Below are 14,658 nucleotides of genomic sequence, written 5' to 3' on the forward strand. Positions count from 1 at the left end.
CATGTGTAGATTCAACAGCAGATCAGAGACACATTTTACTACCATGTGTAGATGTAACATCAGAGACACATTTTACTACCATGTGTAGATTCAATAGCAGATCAGAGACACATTTTACTACCATGTGTAGATAGATTCAACAGCAGATCAGAGACACATTTTACTACCATGTGTAGATAGATTCAACAGCAGATCAGAGACACATTTTACTACCATGTGTAGATAGATTCAACAGCAGATCAGAGACACATTTTACTACCATGTGTAGATAGATTCAACAGCAGATCAGAGACACATTTTACTACCATGTGTAGATAGATTCAATAGCAGACCAGAGACACATTTTACTACCATGTGTAGATAGATTCAACAGCAGACCAGAGACACATTTTACTACCATGTGTAGATAGATTCAACAGCAGACCAGAGACACATTTTACTACCATGTGTAGATAGATTCAACAGCAGACCAGAGACACATTTTACTACCATGTGTAGATAGATTCAACAGCAGACCAGAGACATTTTACTTCCATGTGTAGATGTTTTTTTATATTTCACCTTTATTTAACCAGGTAGACTAGTTGAGAACAAGTTCTCATTTGCAACTGCGACCTGGCCAAGATGAAGCATAGCAAAATCGACACATACAACAACACAGAGTTACACATGGAATAAAAAAAAACAGTCAATAATACAGTAGAACAAAAGAAAACGAAAAGTCTCAATACAGTGAGTGCAAATGAGGTAAGATAAGGGCGTTAAGGCAATAAATAGGCCATGGTGGCGAAGTAATTACAATATAGCAATTAGAGATACTAGGGTCCAAGTAGAGATACTAGGGTGCAAAGGAGCAAGATAAATAGATAAATACTGTATGGGGATGAGGTAGGTAGATAGATGGGCTGTTTACAGATGGGCTATGTACAGGTGGAGTGATCTGTGAGCTGCTCTGACAGCTGGTGCTTAAAGCTAGTGAGGGAGGTAAGAGTCTCCAGCTTCAGAGATTTTTGCAGTTCGTTCCAGTAATTGGCAGCAGAGAACTGGAAGGAAAGACAACCAAAGGAGGAATTGGCTTTGGGGGTGACCAGTGAGATATACCTGCTGGAGCACGCGCTACGAGTGGGTGCTGCTATGGTGACCAGTGAGCTGAGATAAGGCGGGGCTTTACCTAGCAGAGACTTGTATGAAGCGAGGGCCAACCAACGAGAGCGTACAGGTCCCAATGGTGGGTAGTGTATGGGGCTTTGGTGACAAAACGGATGGCACTGTGATAGACTGCATCCGGTTTGTTGAGTAGTGTGTTGGAGGCTATTTTATAGATGACATAACCGAAGTCGAGGATTGGTAGAATGGTCATGTTTGGCAGCATGAGTGAAGGATGCTTTGTTACGAAATAGGAAGCCGATTCTAGATTTAATTTTGGATTGGAGATGCTTAATGTGAGTCTGGAAGGTGAGTTTATAGTCTAACCAGACACCTAGGTATTTGTAATTGTCCATGTATTCTAAGTCAGAGCCGTCCAGAGTAGTGATGCTGGATGGGCGAGCAGGTGTGGGCAGGTGTGGGCAGTGATCGGTTGAATAGCATGCATTTAGATTTACTTACGTTTAAGAGCAGTTGGAGGACACGGAAGGAGAGTTGTATGGCATTGAAGCTTGTCTGGAGGTTAGTTAACACAGTGTCCAAGGAGGGTTCAGAAGTATACAGGATGGTGTCGTCTGCGTAGAGGTGTACCAGAGAATCACCAGCAGCAAGAGCAACATTATTGATGTATACAGAGAAGAGAGTCGGCCCGAGGATTGAACCCTGTGGCACCCCCATAGAGACTGCCAGAGGTCCGGACAACAGGCCCTCCGATTTGACACACTGAACTCTATCAGAGAAGTAGTTGGTAAACCAGGCGAGGCAATCATTTGAGAAACCAAGGCTGTCGAGTCTGCCAATAAGAATGTGGTGATTGACAGAGTCAAAAGCCTTGGCCATGTCGATGAATACGGCTGCACAGTAATGTCTCTTATAGATGGCGGATATGATGTCGTTTAGGGCCTTGAGCGTGGCTGAGGTGCACCCATGACCAGCTCTGAAACCAGATTGCATAGAGGAGAAGGTACGGTGGGATTCGAAATGGTCGGTAATCTGTTTGTTAACTTGGCTTTCGAAAACCTTAGAAAGACAGGGTAGGATAGATATAGGTCTGTAGCAGTTTGGGTCTAGAGTGTCACCCCCTTTAAAAAGGGGGATGAGCGCGGTAGCGCTCCAATCATTGGGAATCTCAGACGATACGAAAGAGAGGTTGAACAGGCTAGAAATAGGGGTTGCAACAATTTCGGCAGATAATTTCAGAAAAGTGAGGGTCCAGATTGTCTAGCCCGGCTGATTTGTAGGGGTCCAGATTTTGCAGCTCTTTCAGAACATCAGCTATCTGGATTTGGGTAAAGGAGACATGGTGGGGGCTTTGGCGGGGTGCTGTGGAGGGTGCCGGGCAGTTGACCGGGGTAGGGGTAGCCAGGTGGAAAGCATGGCCAGCCGTAGAGAAATGCTTATTGAAATTCTCAATTATAGTGGATTTATTGGTGGTGACAGTGTTTCTTAGCCTCAGTGCAGTGGGCAGCTGGGAGGAGAAGCTCTTTTTCTCCATGGACTTTACAGTGTCCCAGAACTTTTTTGAGTTAGTACTTCAGGATGCATATTTCTGTTTGAAAAGCTAGCCTTAGCTTTCCTAACTGCCTGTGCATATTGGTTCCTAACTTCCCTGAAAAGTTGCATATCACGGGGGCTATTCAATGCTAATGCAGAACACCACAGGATGTTTTTGTGCTGGTCAAGGGCAGACAGGTCTGGAGTGGGTCTATTCCTAGTTCTAAATTTTTTGAATGGGGCATGCTTATTTAAGATGGTGAGGAAGGCACTTTTAAAGAATAGCCAGGCATCCTCTACTGACGGGATGAGGTCATGGTCATTCCAAGATACCCCGTCCAGGTCAATTAGAAAGGCCTGCTCGCAGAAGTATTTTAGGGAGCGTTTGACAGTGATGAGGGGTGGTCGTTTGGTCGCAGACCCATCACGGATGCAGGCAATGAGGCAGTGATCGCTGAGATCTTGATTGAAAACAGGTGTATTTGGAGTGTGAGTTAGTTAGGATGACATCTATGGGGGTGCCTTTGTTTACGGATTTGGAGTTGTACCTGGTAGGTTCATTGATAATTCGTGTGAGATTGAGGGCATCAAGATTGGATTGTTGGATGGCCGGGGTGTGAAGCATGTCCCAGTTTAGGTCACCTAGTAGCACGAGTAGCAAGATATGTGGCATATCAAGACGCTGATGAAACAGCATGATCATTACACAGGTGCACCTTGTGCTGGGGGCAATAAAAGACCACTCTAAACTGTGCAGTTTTGTCAACACAATGCCACAGATGTCTCAAGTTTTGAGGGAGCGTGCAATTGGCATGCTGATTGCAGGAATGTCCACCAGAGGTCCTGTCAGATAATTGAATGTTCAATTATCTACCATAAGTCGCCTCCAACATCGTTTTGAGAATTTGGTAGTACGTCCAACCGGCCTTACAACCGCAGACCACATCAACCCAGGTCCTCCAGATCCGGCTTCTTCGAATGTGGGATCATCCGAGACCAGCCACCCGGACAACTGATGAAACTGAGGAGTATTTCTGTCCGTAATAAATCCCTTTTGTGGGGAAAAACTCATTCTGATTGGCCAGACCCACCCATGGGCCTGGCCAGACCCTCCCAGGCCCACCCATGGCTGTGCCCCTGCCAAGTCAAGTGAAATCCATTAGATTAGGGCCTAATTTATTTCAATTGACTAATTTCTTTATATAAACTAACTGTAAATGTGTTGAAATTGTTGCGTGCTGCATTTCTATGGTTGTTCATTGTAGTTACATACTCAAAGGACAGCCCTTCGAGTAACAACCTAATTCCTGGTACAAACTCCAGCAACCTCACTCATTTCTGAGTATCTAACTGGAAGATGTAAATATGCCCCGTAGTTTTTCCATAGTTCACAGGCCATTGGATGGAGGCTGCATTGAAGAAGACAAACTTTGGTTTGGCCTGAGTTGCCCAACTTCAGTTATTACAACACCAAACCAAAGATGTTAGTGCCCCCTGCTGGAAATAATAGGCACTGTCATCTTCTGCAAAAAAAAAAAAAAAAATCTTTACTTAACCAGGTAGGCCAGTTGAGAACAAGTTCTCAATTACAACTGCGACCTGGCCAAGATAAAGCAGAGCAGTGCGGCAAAAACAACAACACAGAGTTAAACAAACAAACGTACAGTCAATAAAAAAAATAGAAAAATCTATGTAAAGTGTGTGTAAATGGAGAAGAGTAGGGAGGGTAAGGCGATAAATAGGTCATGGAGGCGAAATAATTATAATTCAGCATTAACACTGGAGTGATAGATGTGCCGAAGATGATGATGTGCAAGTAGAGATACCGTTGTGCAAAAAAAATAAAAAGAGCAATAAAATATGTTTCTTATATTAGCTACTTTTCCTGTTTGGAATTATTATCACAATATGTATCCTTGTATTGTAATTCATTTTATCTAAATTAGGTTAGTGCTGCTTTTGACCTGTAGTAATGGTGACTGCATATTGTTGCTTGGTAGGTATGTGTATGTACTATGTATGAATGCATTGTATTATTGAATATGTTGGACATGCACTGGCAATGCAATTGCTATAATACAATGTCTATTCTGCCTTTTTTTGCTTAAAAAAAGAATAATCTATAATTAAAAAACTGTTGATCTCCAAAAAGAAGAAAAAATGATAGATGAGCAGTCGATTGGCCCTAAGGATTGGATGTTTTTTTCCAAGAGTCTAGGGATAAACTAGTCTCGAATGGGCATCCTTCTAAATCTCTTCTCGTTACATCTTGATTATTGGTTCGCTAATCCCGTCAATATTATCCTCCGTCTTAAAATGTTAAGGACTACGTCGTGGATTGTAAATTGTGTGTCTTGCTGTGCTTTCCTGTAACAGAACATACAGAAACCATTAAAGAAAATATATAAAAAAAGGTTTCCCCGTGACATCATTTAAAGTTTGAACATTTTAAAAACAGTGATATTCAAAACACTAAGACATTCGCGGTGATGTGGGGAGCAAGGCAATACCCTTCCTCTGGCTAGAAACTCAATAGAGCTTTTGAAAAAAAATCACTGGTTTTATCCTTACTTTTAAAATCCTACCCCCTCATCTTTTTAACCACAGATCATAGAAACACACCGTTTTCACATATGTAAACACTGGTATGGTGCTGGAGAAAATGAATAGGAGGTTGAAAAATGGCGGCGTTGCTCTTTAAGCGTGAGAATAGCATGCAATTCACCCACTATTCGTTTGGGGGGGAGATTGAATAAATGAAGGTTTGGCAGAGGTGTGTCTACAGATAACCCATATTCTGAATTTGACTTAAATCCTTAATCATTTCACCACTTTTATACACCAGGAAACCACGAATAAGGTCAATTTACCAGTTCCAAGTAGAAAAAAAGCATCTCCTTTATTCATTTGTTTCAACCAATGAAATAACAACGTTCAACACGCACTGTAATTTACAGCTTGATAAGAGCTAGGTAAGTCCGTCTGACACTTGTTTTTAGATATATTTTTACCTTGTAACCATTGGAGACAAATGTGAAACGAGTCATATGGCAACAAACTGAAGCATATCAACTTTCCCAAAGTAGATTTAAAAAAAAAAAAAAAAAAAAAACTTTATTTAACTACTGTGCCATTATGCAGAATTTAAATTGCCTTGTCGACAAAATTCAAACTACAAGATGGTACACTGTATTTAAAGGGATGGCTTAAAATAAATGTACCCTGTTGAATAAAAACGCCAAGAGAAAAATCGACAACCGAAAAACCCTCCCACTTGCTGGCCAACAGATTTGCATTCATTGAACAATCTACCCTAATCCTGTCTAATCATGGAACTGTATGACAACGGTCCAGCTGTCATGAAATGTGCGCCAGGCTCCAATTTAAACTGTCATGTGTGGTCTGAGTTCCATAATGATTCAAACAGGCTACATGTCCCAGATTATTGCATAACGTTAGGCTAATATGATCCTCTATTGCTAGCAACCCTCAGGAACAACTCCGTGACAAAGTAAATACATTTTAAAAACTGAATGGAATTGAAGGAAACTAACATCAGTGACATTTTAATGTAGATATTACTGACGGTGGCGACTATTTCACATGATACCAATTGTAAAATATAACTGAGAAAAGCTGTCTCCAAAATGTATCCCTGCAAATTATGAGGGCATACATTAAAAATGTGGAATAATGGCACAGCTATTTATAGCCTACTTCACTGTGGAAAAGGGGCTGCAATACATGTCACGTTGATATGATTTTCAGTTTGCTTCCATGTGATTGGTTTCACATTTGCCTACAGGGATAATAAGTAAAAAATAATAATAATAATTTAAACCATCGCTATGTGTATTTACAATCCCCTTCTCCAAACAAATTATTAAATTACCTAGTGCTTATTAATGGCTCTTATACAATTTATAAATTACAGTGCATGGAGATGACATCTGAAAAAAGAAAGATGGTTTTTTTTCCACTTGGAACCGGCAGGTTTGCTCAACCTTATTCATGGTTTCCTCGTGGGTAAAGGTGGTGGAATTATCAGGGAATTAAGTCAAAGTCAGAATATGGTTTACCTGTACACACTTTCTGCACACCTTATATCTTACATTTCCACCCAAAATTAATAACGGGGTGAATAGCATACTATTCTCATGCTTAAATTCAAAGTCAGAATACAAGTAATATTTACAGGTGCTTAATGCAGGTCAGATTGTCCCCCATAGTTATTAAATGCCAAAAAGACAGTAGTAATGTCACATAAAGCTAAGTCCAAGTTCCTGCAAAATACTGCACAAATTTGCAGTCCCAGGCTACGGAGCCTCAGAATTTATCTGGTAAACCTGTCCGGGGGATTCTCCCCCTTGGAAAATCATGAACTGGGGTAAAAAAAAGTTTTAACAAATATTTCCAGAACTCTAAAGTCTAATATACAGCTTGTTTGACTTGTATGTAAGTATGACCTGCTCTGTATGAATAATGAGACTAATCAAGAGATTAATCAATAACCAGGCATGGACAGGTTAATCATTAATCAGCTTAGTGGTGTTAAGATGGTATTAAATCTAGTTTTGTGGATATGTTATAAATAATACTGGTCTATCTGTTAAAATGTGTAATACTCATCTGTATGCAGACGATACCATAGTCCCAACTGTAGACCAGGCATTGTTAAGAGTTCCAATCTGACTTTAATGAATTGCGTTGCGTCAAGGCAACAATGTACGATTAATTTTTTTTTCTATAAAAAGTAGATTTATGTTCTCAAAGGCGTACTTTCAAGGCTCGGGATATTTTTCCAATATAAATCTTATTGCAATGTTACAGTGCAGAAAAGCCACATCCCTGATTGGCAGATGTGTGGCAACCCTGAATAGAGGCACCTTCTGCTCATCAGTTGTTCTTTACAAATGCTGTTTTGAATTAAACAAAAATTGTAACCACACATTGAAGAAAGCTGTAAAGCTGAAATGTCTGTGTATGCTATCCCTGATGCAGTAAAAAAAATATATATATTATTTTATTAAATAAGGAAGTATTATTTGTGCAACATTTTTTGGAGTGCCAACCCATTACACCGGTTGGTCTGAAATTGTTTTTTTTTTATGCACCAGCCAAGCTTCTGGGAGAGCGTGATAGCTCTCTTTTGATTGGTTAAAACTTGTAGATAACGTGGGCAAGACTAAATACACTACATGACCAAAAGTATGTGGACACCTGCTCGTTGAACATCTCATTCCAAAATTATGGGCATTAATATTGAGTTTGTCCCACCTTCGCTGCTATAACAGCCTCCACTCTTCTGGGAAGGCTTTCCACTAGATGTTGGAACATTGCTGCGCGGACTTGCTTCCATTCAGCCACAAGAGTAATTAGTGAGGTCAGGCACTGATTTTGGGTGATTAGGCCTGGCTCGCAGTCAGCATTACAATTCATCCCAAAGGTGTTCAATGGGGTTGAGGTCAGGGCTCAACCCCATTGACTGGTCAGGGTCAGTCTAGTTCTTACACACCAATCTTGACAAACCATTTCTGTATGGACCTCACTTTTGGATGGGGGCATTGTCATGCTGAAACAGGAAAGGACGTTCAAACTGTTTCCACTAAATTGGAAGCACACAACCGTTTAGAACGTAATTGTTTGCTGTAGTGTTAAGATTTCCCTTCACTGGAACCAAGGGGCCTAGCCCGAACCATGAAAAACAGCCCCAAACATTATCTACAAGGTGTCGAAAGCGTTCCATAGGGATGCTCGCACATGTTGACTCCAACAGTTGTGTCAAGTTGGCTGGATGTCCTTTCCTTGGTGGACCATTGTTGACTGCAGCATTGCAGTTCTTGACACAGACCTGTGCATCTGGCATCTACTACAACACCTAGTTCAAAGGCACCCAATTACCCTCTGAATGGCACACATACACAATCCTTGTCTCAAGGTTTTAAAATCATTTTTAAACCGGACTCCTCTCCTTCATCTACAATGATTGAAGTGGATTTAAAAAGTGACATTGTGGCGGGCCGGGTGCCTGCAGACTTGACCTCGGTCGTCAGTTGAACAGTGTTTCCTCTGACACATTGGTGCAGCTGGCGGGTGTTAAGATACTCGGTTTGGCAGGTCATATTTTGGATGCATGACTCGAACTTACTCTCCCGAGCCCGTTGGGGAGTTGTAGCGATGAGACAAGATCAAAATTGGGGAGAACTAGGGGGGTAAAATACACACAAAAAAATGACATCAATAAGGGATCATAGCTTTCAGTGTGTCATGGAAAGAGCCATTCATAATGTTTTGTACACTCAGTGTATATTAACGTCGGGTATGGGTCTCAGATTTACACTTTATCACATATTGTCAGGTGTTTGCGACTGGGTTATTAGCAATTGCAGGCAGGTGTGGGTGAACAAACAGCTGACCCACACATTACTACTGTGCACCCGGCCTTAAACTGACCACAACCCAACCCAATATGAAATGAAGACATGCATACAAACAGTTGATTAACAATGTGGAAAACCGTGTAGAGTTGCATGAAATTCACTTACAGATGGCCACATTTCAAATCCTTCAGTGGTAACTGAAATCGCTGGAGTTCTAAAAACAAAGCAAGCATCCTGTGTGCAAGGTTAGAGAAAGTATGACTCACATTGGTGACAGGCATCTTTTGCCAGGCTGTCATAGGTGACGAGGCAGCCAATGGAGGAGACAGGATCGCAGGATTTATCTTTACATTCTCCATCCCCTGTCCGTTCTCCCACAGCCCCATCCCCTGCCCGTTCTCCCACAGCCCCATCCCCTGCCCGTTCTCCCACAGCCCCATCCCCTGCCCGTTCTCCCACAGCCCCATCCCCTGCCCGTTCTCCCACAGCCCCATCCCCTGCCCGTTCTCCCACAGCCCCATCCCCTGCCCGTTCTCCCACAGCCCCATCCCCTGCCCGTTCTCCCACAGCCCCATCCCCTGTCCGTACTGCAGTGCAGCAACATAAATGTCACTGCCAAAAGTCTGCGATGGTCCCATTGAATCAACCGCTGCCATCAGTCCCGCAACAACTTCTGCACTCAGTTTTTAGGCACCTGCACTCAGTTTCAGGCACCTGCACTCAGCTTCAGGCACCTGCACTCAGTTTCAGGCACCTGCACTCAGTTTCAGGCACCTGCACTCAGCTTCAGGCACCTGCACTCAGCTTCAGGCACCTGCACTCAGTTTCAGGCACCTGCACTCAGTTTCAGGCACCTGCACTCAGTTTCAGGCACCTGCACTCAGTTTCAGGCACCTGCACTCAGTTTCAGGCACCTGCACTCAGCTTCAGGCACCTGCACTCAGCTTCAGGCACCTGCACTCAGCTTCAGGCACCTACACTCAGCTTCAGGCACCTGCACTCAGTTTCAGGCACCTGCACTCAGCTTCAGGCACCTGCACTCAGCTTCAGGCACCTGCACTCAGCTTCAGGCACCTGCACTCAGCTTCAGGCACCTACACTCAGCTTCAGGCACCTGCACTCAGCTTCAGGCACCTGCACTCAGCTTCAGGCACCTGCACTCAGCTTCAGGCACCTGCACTCAGCTTCAGGCACCTGCACTCAGCTTCAGGCACCTACACTCAGCTTCAGGCACCTGCACTCAGCTTCAGGCACCTGCACTCAGTTTCAGGCACCTGCACTCAGTTTCAGGCACCTGCACTCAGCTTCAGGCACCTGCACTCAGCTTCAGGCACCTGCACTCAGCTTCAGGCACCTGCACTCAGCTTCAGGCACCTGCACTCAGTTTCAGGCACCTGCACTCAGCTTCAGGCACCTGCACTCAGTTTCAGGCACCTGCACTCAGCTTCAGGCACCTGGACGCTAGTGTTTGTGTCATCGGGCCGTAGACCACTGCTGTCCCAATTTACGTGTGGGATGTTCCCAAGTCCTGTAACATGAACAACACTAAAAAACAAAAAGGTTATATACTGTACGATTCTGCTGGTCTTTACTCGGCAGGGAGCCTGCCAATGGCGTGACTAGTTCTAAAGATTTTCACAAGGTCTGAAAACAATAAGTATATTGGAATTCAGCAAACACACTAATAACATACAATAATAAAAGTAGAAAATGTTTACTGGGTTCCTTAACATTTCATAGAAAACTATAACAAATGCAGTCAAGTCAATAGTAGCCCTCTGCCCATGGACCACTGCCGTTTCCTGATGACAAAGAGTTCAAGGTGAGCGGTCTCCCACCAGAAATATGCTGTAGCTTGCGCCCATCTCCAAGGCAAATATGGTTGAAAAACAAAGTTGGTGGAAGTTTTACTCGATACGTTGTAATTTACCTTTGTGGAAAACAAAGGCCAGGGAGGTTGAGGTGAGACTGTTTGTGGCAGCACCACGGTACATGTATTGATCCCTGACACCAATGTATCCAGCTCTTCCTCTGACAATGGGCTATACAATGCCATTACCGATTATCTGTCATGCACCTGTTTACTGTTCTTATAGATACACCCCCCCCCCCCCCCCCCCCCCCCAAACAGCTTTGCAATACATGAGAGGAAGAGCAAGCAAAGGAGTCGGGGTATAGTCTTCATGAATGCTTATGCTTGGACATCCAGTCATCCCCTCCTCAAATTCCACATCAGTGTGTGCTTCTGCATCTTGATATAAATTAGTGACCAAACGATGTAGCTTACTAAAGGCGTTCGACCACTTCCAGGGGAATCTCGATTTGGTTTGCAACGGAACTGAGCACTACAAACTCCTGGGAGCATATGAACTCCAAGAAGTCAAGGTCCCTCTAGCAATTGCGTCAAGTTAAATTTGAGCCTCTCCAACACGATTTATAGCAGCAAATCCTGAAAAATGAAGACTATTTTTTTGTTTTTCTTATTAGTTAAGGTGAATGTTTGGAGTAGTTCCAAGCTAACTTCACTGATTCATGCTCGGAGCCAAATGTATCTCTGTGCATCTGTACTAAATAAAGCAAGCAGTGGCACAAGCCCTAGTAGACGCAACAACAGCTCATGGACCCCCTGGTGCAGCCGTTTAGGTGAATCACTAACATTCTTGGCAGCATGAGTCCAAATGAGCCCTGCTGGGCAACTGAAAGATGTCCTGGCAGTGACAGGGATTAATTGAGAATTTAATTCAAACCAATATTAAGAAAGGCCAAACTAGTCCCATGTAAAAGATTAATCACGCAGTCTGAATGTCCATTGCTCTCATGTGCAGCACAGTCACACAGCTATACTAGCTGGCCCAAAAAGCTTGTCATGGTTGCACATTGTCACAATAATGCATTGTCGGACAGCACTGATGAACATCAAAATTGCATTATAGAGGATTGGATATACAATATTTCCACAGGGTGCAAATGACTAGTAGGAAAACCTTTTGTCGTCATTTTGTGTCGCCATGGAGATCGACTTCAGATGCAGTATAACGTTAGCTAGCTTAGATTGAGGGGAGAACACCGGATTTTTAGCTCGCCAACGATAACTTTGATTGCTATTTGCGCAGAGGTTTAACCTATGAATACTCTACACTATCGTTAATGTTGCTTTTATTCACAATCTTCCTGTGCTGCTTTACACATGCATTAGTCATATTCCAACTAACTAAACGGATTAATGTCGAAAACTCACCTGAGGTGGATTTCACCGAGCTATGCTTTCACCTGTCTCCAAGGTGAAACCACTGAAGTATAGGGTGAAACACGTCCTGCACATTCCAGAATGACACCACCTCCCCTGATTGGTCAGAATAAAAAGCCACCAGAGCTCGTGTTTCTGTGCTGCTTGCTTGTAGATTTCTAATCTGCTACATTTTTTGGCATAGTTTTGTCACAAAATGAGTGCCAAAGCTATGGGCCCACAGATTCGACATCGACAAATTTGGTTTTGATTCGCAGAAGAATACTCTCGGATCAAACGACTACTTCTGGTCTGCACGTGTTGACATCCACTGGTATCGGTTTGATGTCCTTGAAATATTTCCACCACCACTGCCTAGTGGATTAATTCTCAAATGTAGTTGCATGCTTGCAAATCTTATTGAATTTATTCACATCTCAATTTACATGTTTGCAAGTGTTGTATTTAATCACACATTGGGTTATGCGTTTGTGTTTTATCTATTCACAAGACTCACAGGTGCAACTCATAGGTATAACCATGTAATGAGGACAACAATTTGAATTAAAGAGCTTTATTAACCCAACTGCAGCAAGACACTAAACACAAACATAGCAGACATTAACGTTGAACAGGTCACGAGAACCGGTCATCAGAACTGGTCAGCTTACCCAACAGGTCATCAGAATCATAAAAGCGTGTGAACATTATGACCTTTTCAGAACTACTGTTACAACACCTACGTCATCACAACCATCTTCTACACTCAACAGCTACTGGAGGAATGGAAAGACCTGAAGAAACACTACAGGCTGGGTTCTCACTGGGTACACTTCCTGTTGTCAGGCTGTGGCATTGAGCTATGTTCTCTGTGTGTGCGCGTGTGCGTGCAGCATGGAGCTGGTTTCACAGGTAGGGCGATACATTCAGGTTGTGTGTGTGTGTCTGCCTCATGGTGTTCATCCTGAAAGTCTGGCCCACACCTCTTGTTCAAGATCTTTACGTGGCAAGATATCACAGGCAGTGGTGGTGGAAATATTTAAAGGACAACAAACCGATACCAGTGGATGTCAACACGTGCAGACCAGAAGTAGTCGTTTGATCCGACTCAGATGTATACACTTTACCCGGACATGTGTTTTCATCTGTGATGATGCCTGGATACACACTGTCAGTCTTCATTGTATCGGAGACTACACCAATGCCCAAAGCAGCCTTGGACTTCCCCCACTTCCTCATTTCCTTCCATGGCTGTGAGTTTCCTTCACTGACTGGCAGTGGTGCACCTTCTTGCTGAGATGGAAATACCCACGTGTTGAAGCACTTACAGTCGAGTTGCTTCTGGTGTTGAGCTCAAGCTGACACCATTATATCGCATGGCGACAACTTAACTTTTGGGAGGACGTGCTCGTGGTAATGGCAGGGGCGGAACAGTATTAAAAGACGTCAAACTCGTGGTTTTGACTACATTCCATTTGCTCCAGCCATTATTATGAGCCGTGCTCCCCCTCAGGAGCCTATACAAAAGATTATCGGGGCAATTTACTGTGAAAAATCAAAGCAAAAAAAATTTGATTGACAAGAATAGAATGACCTCCAGTGGAGTCACTCTAATGGACCACTGTACGTCATCTTAACATTGACAGTATTACAGTCAACCTACGCATGTGGTTATAAGAATGAAGATAAATATTAATTTGAATAATTGGATAGCTGTCAGTCTCAACTGATTTATTTGACCTTTATTTAACTTGGCAAGTCAGTTAAGAACAAATTCTTATTTTCAATGACGGCCTACAGGGGAACAGTGGGTTAACTGCCTGTTCAGGGGCAGAACGACAGATTTGTACCTTGTCAGCTCGGGGAATTGAACGTGCAACCTTTCGGTTACTAGTCCAACGCTCAAACCACGAGGCTACGCTGCCGATCAAACAAAAACAAGTAGCGTGACAGGGTTTTGTTTTTGGGCACAAAATGGCCACCACTCCAGTGAAGAACTGGACCACATGGCATGCAAGAAATTTGATTTTTTTTTTTCAATAAAATCAAAATTTTAGTAAGTGGTAGTTTATTTAATGTAACAAGAGTTGACCCCAATCTAACAAAAATCTTATGAAATATAGATATAAAAGATTGATAACTTGCCTGTCTTTGCACCATGTTGTTCAGAAGACTTGTATGTTGCCGGATAAGTACACTTTTTTTATTGGGGGGGGGGGGGGGTCGTTGGCACAACTGGGTTGAAGGGAGACCGAGGTACACAACTAAATGGTGTGATTTAAGTCAATAATCATGCATTTATTTGGGGAAAATATATTCTCAGCAAATGAGCACATATAGATGTTAACATTTATGGCTTATTTGCACATTTGAGCCAAAGTACAAATTCAGCGAAGGCCACGACAAACTGCT

Source organism: Oncorhynchus mykiss, chromosome 1, assembly GCF_013265735.2.
Source record: "Oncorhynchus mykiss isolate Arlee chromosome 1, USDA_OmykA_1.1, whole genome shotgun sequence".
NCBI lineage: Eukaryota > Metazoa > Chordata > Actinopteri > Salmoniformes > Salmonidae > Oncorhynchus > Oncorhynchus mykiss.